Source organism: Corvus moneduloides, chromosome Z, assembly GCF_009650955.1.
Source record: "Corvus moneduloides isolate bCorMon1 chromosome Z, bCorMon1.pri, whole genome shotgun sequence".
Lineage (NCBI taxonomy): Eukaryota > Metazoa > Chordata > Aves > Passeriformes > Corvidae > Corvus > Corvus moneduloides.
The window spans coordinates 77,005,450-77,019,210 of NC_045511.1; positions in this window are offsets into that span (position 1 = coordinate 77,005,450).

Consider the following 13,761-nt stretch of genomic DNA (forward strand, 5'->3'; position numbering starts at 1 on the left):
ATCACACCAGAGATGCATTCACACTGTCACTCACACAGAGGGTGAATTCCTGAGTCTCCCAGAGCTGCCAAGAAAGCTTTTTTACCACCATTATGCCCACTGTACTTCAAAATAAAGCTATTTTCAGAAAACACCCATGACAGGCGACGTGCAACTGAAAGGAAAAGAATGCAACTCCCATTCCAACCCTGCTGGTTGTTATACTTATTGGCTGTGATACTGAAGGGATGAATGTATGTTTAATCACAGCTCTACAACATCTTAAATATGAGATATCATGTTCTTTGCCTTGCATTTTACCCATTAAGTTTTCTTGCACCAACAATTAAACAAAAATTTCTGAATATGAGTGGTTTTGAACTCAGATTATCACCAAAAGGCATGGCAAAAACCCTAGTTGCTTCATTTAACTATTTCCCTACACACATATGCTTTTTATTCATATAATCAATAACTCCTTCATAGTAATTTAGTGGCTTTTTTATTTCCATGTTATACTTTCAGCGATTTAATCATTCATTATAGCTCTAAAACAGGATGGCCACATCTCAAGGCAAGGAGATCTAGGTTTATGGCATGCTAAAGGTCACTGGACAATTATTGGGGTTACTAATTGACTTTAATTTTTTATAGTTCTGTCAAAAAGTTGTATTGCACATGTGGCATGCATGCTGTATAAAAATGATTTAGCTATTGGATCACTTTCAAAGGCCTTAAAAGAAAACACTGTCTAGACAAAGAGAGGACTATAAAATGGTCCTGCAAGATTATGGCTAACTTTAAGGTTTAATGGCATGCTTTCTACACAGTAGAAAACCAAAAAAAAAGCAAATTGATGGCATTAAGGTTGCTGTCACCTGTAGTGGGAGAAGAGCTTTTACATTTCACACTTTGTTCACTGTTTCATTTGAATAGTATCTCTTAAAGTAAATCAGAACTGAGCCAGGAAAATTTGACATTGTAACTACAGTGTGCTACTAATAATACTAAATAGATAAAATGCAAAATAAAAATGGAAAAACGTATTCTTTTAATCTTGGAACTGCTTTTGTAATTGATTGTTTGTTTCCCATTCTTGATTTCGTTTAGGTTTCTATTACAGCAGATAATAAGATGAAATAAAAATTGTCCAGATTGCAATACTGTTACTCAAATAGAATAATACTTTATTTTAAAATTTGTTCAGGTTCCTTTAGCTGGATTATTCATACATTACAGTGCTTGTTAAATGGAATTGCTGCTTCTTAGCTCTCCTCAGGTCCATGTCCTCACTTACAGACACCTATAACTCCTAATTTTGGTGGGATTCATGGTTTTAGATATCATTAGATACCTAAAATGCCTAGATCTGTGCTTAAAATCATGGTTTTTTCACAGACTCATTTCAAGGTCTGAAATGTGACTCTGCCTGGACTCTGCATCAGAAAGAGAAATGCATCAAATCTTGTTTTCTATGTCCTGCAAACCTGAAAACATGATTTGGAAAGAAAACATGGCAGAGTTAGAGGGCAGGGGGTGCGGAAGGATTGTGTCCACCCCAGACTGAAAGAGCCCAACACCGTCTGACATCAGCTCAACTTGAAACCAGCCAATTCATTAAACTGTCTGGCTTTGCCTGTACAACCCAAGCTTTAAAAAAAGTTTTAAAGGTCTTTTTCTTGCCCTCAGGTGGTAGGAAATGTTAAGAGCTCGACTTCTTGCGTCTACAGAACCACATAGCTGTTTTGTGTAAAGTTTTATGGTATGTAGATAATAACTTGAGAACAAGCTTGTCTGAGTTGAATGACTGAGCATTCCAGAAAAACAGAGGCAAGAAGGAATTGAGCATAAGAAGGATTGAAAATGGAAAACTTTAGACTAGTTTCAGCTTGATCTGCCAAAAGAACCCCAACAAAACCAAACCAAAAAACCAAACCAATCTAATAAAATCTCCCCAAAAAGGGCACACTACTAAATTCATATATACATGTGTAAATAACACTGTCCCCCAAAAATGTGTTTCACAGTGTACGACACATGAAATAAAACTCTTTACCACTGTGGATTTCAATTTTGCAGACACAATATTTTCAGTAAATAAAACTTTGATTGAAAATCCCACCCTCCAATCTGCAAGTGAAAGTTTAAGTCAGAGGACTCAGGATAGAATCAAAAACCAAAATGGGTTCTGAAAATGAGTCAAGCTAAGGTCCTTGATGCATGCATTGAAGGGATTAAACCTTCTGCGCTTTAAATTATACTGTCTAGTAAATTCAGCCTTTCTGATCTGACAAACACTTCTGGACTGTGGCTGTTACTGGAAGTTTTAGTCATGGAACACCACGAGGAGTGTTTGAAGAGCTGCCTACATCAGAAGAGGTGAGGATGGATTGCCAGCAGCCAATGAGTGATGATGCCTTGGAGGAAGCAGTTTGTGAAATGGAAAGTGAAAACCCATGGATGTCTACATTGTGAAGAATCGTGCCACTTGGCAGGCAAAACATGTGATTTTCAGGAAAGCAGATATAAATATATAGACTTGAGTAACTTTTGATGGAGCTGGAGTCATCAGCAATAAGACCTGCATTCCCAGCATAAATGTGAATGGCTTCTCATTAAGCCTAGTCCATTAGCAGTAGTATGACAATTTTTAAAATCAAATTCACATTAATCATATAGCATATCACATTGTGATATGTTTGATATGCTTTTCATTTTTTAATTTAGATTTTCAATCCATTTATCAAGGAAGACCTCATTTAGAAGTGAACATTTCTTTCCTGAAGTAGAAGAAACTTTTTCTGAAGTAGAAGTTGGCCCTTAGAGTTTTTTTGGACCCTTGTTTTGAAATTTCCTCTAGAAATTTTCTTCAATCATAAAAACAGAGTAATTGACAATTATCAAAATCAGACTGGAAATCTAAAGCACAAATGAAACAAAAATACAGTCACCAAAGTAATTCATGAATAATTAATATTTAATGGCAGCTTTTGGGTATTGGTTTCTTGATTTGGGTCTGCTTTTAAGGATATGCTGCTATTTTCAGTTCTCAAAATCTGCTGGTTAATATTTCTTGCTTGATTGAGCAATGGTCAAAAATGTAAGCTAATAGGATCACAAGCTCTTAGATTCATTTTAAATGATGATTAATAGAAGTTATATATATGCACAAGAGAATCAATTTGTGAACTCTTAATGGATCATATCCATTTAGTCCTAACTTTGTTTTTCTCCTTCAAGGAGAAAATATATTAAAGCCACTTAGGGCCAGTTCTGAATGTGTAAGTGTGTTTCCAAAGTAGATAAAATGTCACTTTCCTTCCGAAGGATTTGAGATGAATTGCTGTGGAGTCAGATCAAGCACATAGGTAAGAGCTCTACTCAGAGAATTTTTGTCCTCAGAGCATCCAACACCCTGTCTGCTTTCCTATTCACCTGGAGAAAGGGGATTTGCTCTTCACCACTCAAGGACAGGTCCTCCCTGCTCAGTGAACCTTCCAGTGGGGGGAAGATCTAGACCTGTCATGTCTCAGGCTGTCTTCAGGTAGGACTGACTGTTGAAGCTCAGTCTAAAGAATTAGAAGGGTTGGCTCTTCCCCAAAGGCTGGGAAGAGAGGGTTTCTCTGTTCTTTTTTGGCCAGCAGGACCAGAGAAGGGATTGTCCCTCTGCAGTGGGGACTGCTGAGGGACCTCGAGTGCTGTGTCCAGTTCTGGGCCCTTCACAACAAGGAATTGAGGGACTGGAGTGTCCAGAGAAGGGAACGGAGCTGGGGAGGGGCTGGAGCCCCAGGAGAGGCTGAGGGAGCTGGGAAAGGGGCTCAGCCTGGAGCAAAGGAGGCTCAGGGGGGACCTTGTGGCTCTGCACAAGTCCCTGACAGGAGGGGGCAGCCGGGGGGGTCGGGCTCTGCTGGCAGGGAACAGGGACAGGAGGAGAGGGAACGGCCTCAGGCTGGGCCAGGGCAGGCTCAGGGTGGACAGCAGCAGGAATTTCCCCATGGAAAGGGTGCTCAGGCCTTGGCAGGGGCTGCCCAGGGAGGTTTGGAGTGCCCATCCCTGGAGGTGTCCAAGGGAGGGCTGGAGGTGGCACTCGGTGCTCTGGGCTGGGGACAAGGTGGGGATGGGGCACAGGCTGGACTCAATGGCCTTGGGGGGCCTTTCCAGCCTTAATGATAACATGGTTCTGTGATTCTACTTTGTTCACAGAATCACAGAATCATTAAGATTGGCAAAGTGCTGTTCTCACCTTTTGTCCGTAAGAATCCTTTACTCAGTCCTGCCAAGGACACAGTGAAAGACAAATCTTTCACAGAATCACACAGAATCACAGAATCACAGAATCACAGAATGAACTAGGTTGGAAAAGACCTTTAAGATCATCTAGTCCAACCTATGACCTAACATCTCCTCATCAATTAAACGGTGACTCCACCACCTCCCTGGGCAGATGATTCCAGCGCACAATCACTCTTTCTGTGAAGAATTTTTTTCTAAAGTCTAACCTAAACTTCCCTTGGCACAGGGAAGTCTGTGTCCTCTTGTTCTGTCAATTGTTGCCTGGGAGAAGACACCGACTCCCACCTGACTGCAACCACCTTTCATGTAGTTGTAGGGAGCGATAAGGTCACCCGAGTCTCCTTTTCTCCAGGCTAAACAACCCCAGCTGCCTCAGGCGTTCCTCACAGGACTTGTGTTCCAAGCCCCTCACCAGCCTTGTTGCCCTTCTCTGGACACATTCAGGCATCTCAACGTCCTTCCTAAACTGAGGGGCCCAGAACTGGACACAGCACTGAAGGTATGGCCTCACCAGTGCTGAGTACAGGGGAAGAATGACCTCCCTGCTCCTACTGGCCGCACTATTCCTGATACAGCCCAGGATGCCACTGGCCTCCTTGGCCACCAGGGCACACTGCTGGCTCATGTTCAGTCAGTTGTTGACCAGTGCCCCCATGTCCCTCTTTACTTTGACTCCCTACAGCAAATATTCCAGCTATACTGTAGGTCACTTCCCTACAGGTTTTCCATTACAGTTAAAATGTAATAAGCCAACAAATATCTAGTTCTGTTATGATGACAGCAAGAAAGAATAAACATATGATAAGCCATACCCCAGTCTCTTTAAGATTGTTATCTTTTGTTTGAATTCACAGTTTGTTCTTGCAATCTGACTCAGACATTTAAAAAGTCCAGAGCTGAGTCTGATAAATGAAAAAATCAATAACAGGTTTCCTGCTTTTACCCATACGAGACATTTAATTCATCTTTTTAATTCAGTTTAATTTATAGCATTAATGAGGCAGTTTCTGAATGACTACAGGAAAAGGGGATGATTTGCATTTTTATTTACTTGACAAGTTATAGTCTTTATCCTCTTCAAATACATTTCCCACTTGAGAATATCAACCCTTAATTACACATCTAACTAATAAAGAAGATAAAATCACGTGTAGAGGACTCATGTCTTATGGAAATGCACGGAGCTTACCACCACTGCCACTAGATAGTAGTTATTTGGCAGTCTGTTTATTAAAACTTATTAAATCATTCTATAAAACTTCTTTTCAAAAAACAGAGGTCAGTTGAAGACGTTACTAGGGCAGCTCAAAATTATTTTGCTACTCCTTGATCCTCTTATCCAAATTTAATAACTTTGAGTAAATTAATCACTGTTACTATTGATGATCTAGGAACTTAGGTGCACTTAGATACCTTTAGACGCACCTTACCTTTAGAAGTAGTGCCGTATTTCTTAATTTCTCTGATATTTTCTGCTAATTGCTGCAAAATATTTAGTATTTTGTCTTAAAAAATGAAAAGAAAATATTATGGTCTCGTTAGATTTTAAATCAGAAATTAATTAAAAAAAAATTCTATAAGGATCCATTATATAAATATTTTTGTAGTGGGGTAAACTATGACTGGTAAGATAGTACTTTAAAGATAATTAGTTGCTTAAATTGAACTTTTTTAATGTGAATGGAAAAGTGAAAGTGGCAAAAATTCCATTTGTAAGTATACTGCAGTTTCTCATGTTGATTCCTAAGATAAAAATATTTTTACAGTTCCAGAATAAAGAAATTGTATCTTTTGCTACTCTTGTAAAGTTAAAGAGACTTTTGGTTTCGCTCTTAAATTGATCTGGTCTTTTATTTGAAGTGTAAATGAATTAGATATTTACTTAAGGAACCTAAGCAAATACTGACTGTGGTATGTGGCAATTTGGAGGCTGTTTTCATTAGGAATATCTCACCTGTAGTGAGTTATTATTACATTTGTGTCATTTTTTCCTTTATTTTAATTGAAAAATTTTCTTCAGACCCCAGAACATAAGATTAAACTCTGGCTTCAGTCACAGAGGCAGCAATAATGTAAACAGTGATAATTGTCTTGCCAAAAATGGTCATCAAAAGTAAATGAAGGCATTTTGCTAAAAACAATTTACAAATCTAACTTCCTGTCAGCTGAATATCGTGGTGTTTCAGTTCAATATGAAATAGTGATAGTTATCTTCAGCCCCATATTTTTAATTAGATTAAGTCAAGCACAGTTACAATGCCAAGGACACATCATGTGTTCAGGTACATAAATTATGCAGGTTGATTTAGAAAAGTACATAAAAAAATCTCAAGATATGTCATGTTTATGTTTAGGGATTTTTCTCTTTTTAATTTAACAAGTATTAATTTCTGAGATCAATATTTGCTTTTATTTTCGTATTCTACTGCAATAGTTTTCCACTCGAAGCAGAAAGAGATCATTGATTTTTTCCAATACTAATTTTTTCCAATATTATAACTTTGAAGCATTGATTTATTTCCAATAATTTTTAAAGTTAAATTAGAGATTTTTCAAGGCTTTGAAAAAGAGAGAAGCATGAAGTGTATCTGAAAATAAGCAAACAAACAATACAACCCAAACCCCAAGTGATATATCAGGTGTTATATCGTTATCAACTCTAAATAAGGCAACTGATTTTGAAATTTCACAGTCTAATGACTTCATTAGGGAAAAAAAGCCTCAGGATTTTGTGACTGGTTGGTTCATAAGGCTTTTGTTTTTGAGACTGAAATTTTCTGAAGAGCATTAAACTCTCTACTGCTCTTTACTTGGTCTTAAATTTGACATATGTGGTATGTATTACAGTGTGATTTCTCCCTATTTATAATTTGCTCATGTGACTGCCATTCGATTTCTGAACTGAGTCCAGATCCACTGTAAATGAGTCTATTTATAAAAAGATAAGTTTAGCTCTCAAAATCTGTGTAGCAGGATGTGACTGAAAAATTACTTTCTTGGAGTCATTAGCGGTAACATTTATGATAATCTGTTGTGATTTAATATTTTCTTGGCCAATGATATGCTAAATAAAGCTGCATAAACTCATTAATGAGAAAATAATATTTGGATTTCATGTCATTTCTAAAAGTTGAAAAAATACCCCACTGATATCTCATTCAGAACCCAAATTTTAGCTCCTAAATTTGGCTGGAAGATTGAATAACTTAATTTTTTCCAAGAGAAACAATTTTTCCAAGACAATGGCTTTTCACTTTTTTTTGTTTTCCTCCAGTAAAGTCTTATAGGAAATGGATATTGTTTTTTGAAGTTTTATTTAGTCCATTAATCTGGAATTTGGGTAAAAACAAAACCTACATGATTGTCTTTCAAATTTTGGAGATTTAGTGATATTAAGAATGTCTGCCAGAACATTTATTCTATTTGTTTTATCACATAAGATTCAGACTTTATTTTTAATGAGTAACCAATAGATACATGTGTGATCACTTCCTGGGGTTTTGCTGTTTTTTTCTTGCATACGTGAAGAAGAATGATGAAACTAACTGAGATTAACCTCAAAAAGGACATCTGAATATTTATCTGAAATGTGGGGATGAATTTTGATTGCCTTCTGAAGAGCATGGACTTGGATTATCATCTCGTGCTCAAAATACGGTATCTTGCTATTTGGATGAGAAAACTGTTCCTCTGGTTTTCATGATAAAAAAGAGAAAGGTTAGGTGGGCAGGTGTCATAGGGAGCATGCCTTATTATCTCTCCTGACAGATGTAAAAGCATTTCACTGTTGTCTCTAGGAGATAAATTCTAATTTGAAATTGCCTGATTGCCACTTAATTCCTCACTGGTCCCAAGGGTCACTTATTACTACAGGGAGTACAAGTATGACCTCATTACACACATTTCTTATTCCATTATACAATTATTCTATTTTTTTAAAATATGGTGAGGCACTACTGAACATCAGTTTTCTCTTGAGTCCCAAATACATCTTGTTTTGAAGAAGAAAGTGTTGGGTTTTAAGGTTGTGAATGCACCCTTATGTCTAAACTGTCCTTGACCTTTTGGTACTTTCTCATAGGAGACATTTTTTTTTCTCACTGAATTATTAAGCTGTTGACTGTATTTTTACCTTTGCTGAAAAGTGCCAAATGTGAGAATGATATCTCTTCATTGAATTTTTTTTGCTTGTCACTTTTTTTTTATGCTTATCACATAAAAATCTACCTCTTAAAAGTTTATAAGGAGAAAAAGTTATTTAAGATATTTCAAACCAAACTGTCAAAAAGATCAATTCTCTAAGGCCTTAGCTGGCATCCTCAGAATGGTAAGAAGGCAAAAATAGTAAAAATTGCATTCTAGACCTCTTAGTGTTTTACATAACAAAAAAGTTATATATTTTCAAACATAGACATATTTGTATGGAGAGATAAATCTTGCAATGCCTTTGGAACAGGACCACTAAAGTAGGGCTTAGAGGCATATTGTTACACCACCTAACATTGCATTTTTAAGTCTGAATGTGGCAGTGGCACATAGTGACATAACTAGATAGCATCTGTGAAATTGTTCACTCCTCTATCATGAAAAAAAAGATGATTTCAGAGCATAAAGTGAGAACAGCTCTTCTGGGGGAAAGAAAAGAAAATTTTAGACTTCTTTAAGGATAATTCAAATAACTAACTGATAACTGAAGTGAATGATGCTTTAAAATTATGGTTAATCATTCTGAAAATAAAATGATCTAGTGAAATTTAAGGCTGGATAAAAGATTAAAGCTCTTCCTCTTCCATGCTAGAAAGTCAATGTGCAGTATAATTTAGAGAATAGGTGTAAGACTGGACATGGGTTTTTTTCAGAGAATATTGTTTTCCCATAGTCAACAGAATTTTCTTTCTTATTTGAAAACACAGCAGCACTGCCCTTTCCTGAAACAAAAAACTAATGATGTCTGGGTGCAGACATTGCTACACAATAGCAGGAGGTTGTGACATAGGCATTAGACAACTACCCTGAGTGAATAAGGAGAAGACACATTTGTAGTTTCAAATCTCTTTCCCAAGATGTTTCTGGGAAAAATAGAACTCAGAGCAGGGTAAAAAAGCAGATTTAGCTGTTTGAATTTGGAGACAATAACTAGAAAAGTTGACTAGAGTTTGGTAAGTCACTCTATCTAGCTCGTGTTCGGTCTGCAAAATTTGGGTTGAGAATAATTCCTGGTAAAGAGTGGTTTTGTTTTTTCACATTTCCCCAGAGGAATAGTTCTAATAACTCTTAGTAAAAACCAAAAAAACTCACAAAACTAAACCAAAAACAACAAAAACACCAAATCAAAACCAAAACAAACAAGCAAACAAAAAAACCCCAACAACAAACAAATCCTTTTCATTCAACTGAACGTCTTTTCCCTGGAGAAATATTGTTTTAAACTTGTATCCAAGACCTGTAGGCTTTCACACAAGACCCTCTGAAAATGATTATTGAATTGGATATGAACATAAGAGTTATGACCATTTCTCATCATTGATCATTGCCTATTGCAAAAAAGGTCTTGAGATGGGCCATCCATGTAGAAGTATATTTTATAGCTTAAAAAAATAACTAGTTTCACTGTATTGAGGGATAATATTAATACTTTTTATGACCTTTGAAAATGTGATGGTTTCCAAGCCTCTGTTAGATACATGACTAATGGTCCAAAGGATGTCATGATCTGGATCACTGTTTGCCATGGTTGAACAACAAAAAAAAATATCTGAAATACATGAGGAAAGTACTGTTGTGCCACTAAAAACACTCTTCTTAACTGAAGAAATAAAACAATAATTATCCAAAAGAATAGGACGGGATATACTTATGTATGTGAGCACAGAGAAAATGTGTAAAGAACAGTGGAAAAAAAAATTGATTCAACAGCAGTGTGTATGTATGGAACAGTAAAAAGCTACTGAGTTGTAATAAAACATTTTTATCTTTATTTAACCATAAGATCTGTTACCACAAACAGCTGGGAAAAAGTTTTTTGGCAGCAGTGTACAGATAGCTGTAAAGGAAATTCTGTTTAACTAATAATCTACATAGATTATCAAAGTGTGCTAGCATGGATTTTGTCTCCTAGATAGAAGATATGTTGCTTTTTCCAGATAGGAATACCTTGATTTATTTTAGCATTTTGCTTAAAATCCTAAAATACTATTAAATTCATATTTCAAAATTAAATAATGCCACCTCGAACACCAATTTTAATTTCAAAAATATTAAACCAAACAGTTTTGAAATTCCAAGTCCTTTCGCTGAAAAAAATTCATAGGTTTGTTTTGGTTTGTTTTTATTTTTTCTACCATAGATTTTAATTATAGTGCAGCAAAACAATTCGTCAAAAAAAATGCTTCAGATACTTCCTTCTGGCCAATTTTTACCAGTAGAAAACTACTTCCTGTCATTTCTGAGGTGCAAGGAGGACCTGGGTAGTGAAGTGTGTTACAATTAACAAGGATGTAAAATGTGTTAAATGGTTGATGGCAGCAGCACAGATGTGGTGCCCGTGTTTCAGTGCTGCTGGTTTTCTCCATGACCATCACCTCTTTCTTCCTCATGCAGATGCCAAGGATTGTGCCCTGATGCTGGTACTGCAGTTTTAAGAGGATGGCAACTTCTCCTCTTTATCGAATCACAGAATCCCACAATGGTTTGGGTTGAAAAGGACCTCAAAGCCCATCCAGCATCACCCCCTGCCATGGGCAGGGACACCTGCCACTGTGCCAGGCTGCTCCCAGCCCCAGTGTCCAGCCTGGCCTTGGGCACTGCCAGGGATCCAGGGGCAGCCCCAGCTGCTCTGGGCACCCTGTGCCAGGGCCTGCCCACCCTGCCAGGGAACAATTCCTGCCCAATCTCCCATCCAGCCCTGCCCCCTGGCACTGGGAAGCCATTCCCTGTGTCCTGTCCCTCCAGCCCTTGGCAATTGTCTCTGTCCAGGTTTCCTGCAGCTCCTTCAGGCCCTGCAAGGCCCCAGTGAGGTGACCCCAGAGCTTCTCCTCTGCAGGCTGAACAAGCCCAGCTCTGGCAGCCTTTCCTCCCAGCAGAGCTGCTCCATCCCTCTGCTCATCCTGGTGCCTGCCCTGGCCTGGCTGCAGCAGCTCCAGCTCCTTCCTGAGCTGGGCCCAAAGCTGGGACCCCTTAATCCTTTCTCCCAGAGTGAGTTGAGCAGAGGCATTGCCTCTTCTGCAGCCTTGGGTGAGTGTCACAGCAAGTATTTGCCACATTTCCTTCTAAATGACTAGATTTGTATGAAAAAATTTCCTCAATCCATTAACACCAGAGAATGGGGTAAAGAAGAAGTCAAAGAGGGCCAGGCCACTCAATCATCTAAACATATGCACAGTAAGACTTTTGTTTGCTGAAGGGAACAATTCAGCCTGGTTTCCAAGACACAGAAAGCTGCCTGACAACTTTAATTGTGCTGCCTGAGGTGAGAGCAATAAAGAATAAGTGCTAAAGCCAAAGTTTTCAACATTATTTCTTGAATAAAAGTTTATAATATCGGGTTTTTTTCTTTTTTCTTTTTCTTTCTTTTTTTTCTTTAATTTCTTTTCACCAAAAAGAAATAAATGCCTCAGTTTAAACAGAGAATATTATCTGGAGACTGCAGTGTTTTCCTGCTGTTAAAATACTGAGCTGCTTTTCAAATTCGTCATAGAAGCTTTCTGCAGTTACAATTGTGAAATAATAAACTAATGTTTTCTGTGCTGAATCCCTTTAACTAAATTGTTTTAAGCATCAAACCATGCTATTTTACATTTGCATGCTCACATTTTTCACCCACACCACCAAATTAAAATCTGAATTCAAACTCTGTACCTTAATAAAACAAAGTTGATAAAGACATTAATTTCAAGATAATACGTTAATTAACTAAGAATAGTAAATGTAATAAAGTAACCATTCCATCAAGGTTAATTAGACCAGGTTAATTGATTGTAAGGCCATTTATTCTTGTCTGCTGTGATTCACTTACAAAAATCCAACAGCAGCTTGACTTTCAGTAGTAGAAAATGTCCTTTCAGTCTTTGGGTTCTTCTTTACCTATTTGTAAGCAAAAACTTTTCTAATTTTGCTTAATGCCTCACCTTCAATCCCAACAGATTCTGTGATATGATTAATTTCAAACTTCAGACCATTCACTTCTTTCTCTCCTTCTGTCTCCAAGGATCTGAATACTCATTTCTCTAAAAAGAAAAATTGACAAAATGTAATATTAAGTCTTTTCCCATCAATATCCTCAGCCACCTCCTCATGTCTTGCTTTTCTTGAGCTGTTATTGCATTTCTCTTTCAACACCAATGCAGTACTTGTCATTTATACCTTTTTAAGTTTTTTCACTTACACTAGTGCCTTTTTGAATAATTTTATCAATGATTGGCTGAATACCACAAAGTTACATCCTTTCTGCTTCTAGGTACAGAAGAAAAATATCAACCTCTTGACACTTTCTATAAACCTGAAAACCTACAAAGTCTGACCCACAAGCAGAACAGAAATAAAATGTCTTTATGGTCCTCACGTCCAAGACAAGTCTGCTTTGATATAACAAAAGCTTCTCTGTAGTCCCCATTATTTGTTGCTGCTGGGTAATTAACAACCTCATTTAATGGGTAATGGTTTTAAACTGAAAAAGGGTAGGTTTAAGTTAGATATTGGTACGGAATTCTTTGCAAGTTGGACAGGCCTTGGAGCAGCCTTGTCTAGTGGGAGATGTCCCAGTCAATGGCAGGGGGAGGAACAAGATCAGTTTTGAGGTCCTTTCCAATCCCAACCATTCTGTGATTCTGTGATTTTGCAGTTTAAAAGTACAAGTGCCTATTCATGCACTTCTTTCGCTGACTGCCTGTCATGGGTTAGCAAGCATAGTCCCGGAGGTGATGTCCTTGCAAAGGGGTGCTTACAGTTTCCTCTGGGAACTGATAGAACCTATCAGCAGCCAGTTTGAATATGGACAATTCTTTAAGCCACTTAAAGTTGCGACCGCCTCTGTGATCCACACTTAAGAATAGAAAACCCTGAGGCAGAGTCTCTGTCTCGTTTCCTATGCTGGGACAGGTGGCTGCAGGGCCCGAGCGGGGACCAGTGCTCAGGCCAGGCTGGGCCGAGCCACGGCTCCAGGATGACCCCCCAGCAGGGCTGTGGGAAGCCAGAGCAGCTCGGAACCCCCTCCCCTCTCCAGTGCCGCCAAGATTTCAGCAAAGCAGCACCTCTGTCCGGCAGAGGTCAGGTGAGCCACAGCGATAAGACACACAGCTGCAAGGCTGAGGTGAGATTAACCCTTTTAGTGCTGTGAAGAGCTGAAAACCCTAGGGAAGAGAGAGAGGAGATGCTTAAAGCTGAAATTCTGTTGTGAAGCTATGATACATCAGAGTATCCCGTTGTAATTCCATGAATTCCATATGGGGGGTGGAGTGTTCAGCTCGTAAGCAAAAGCAGCTGCGCTGAGAT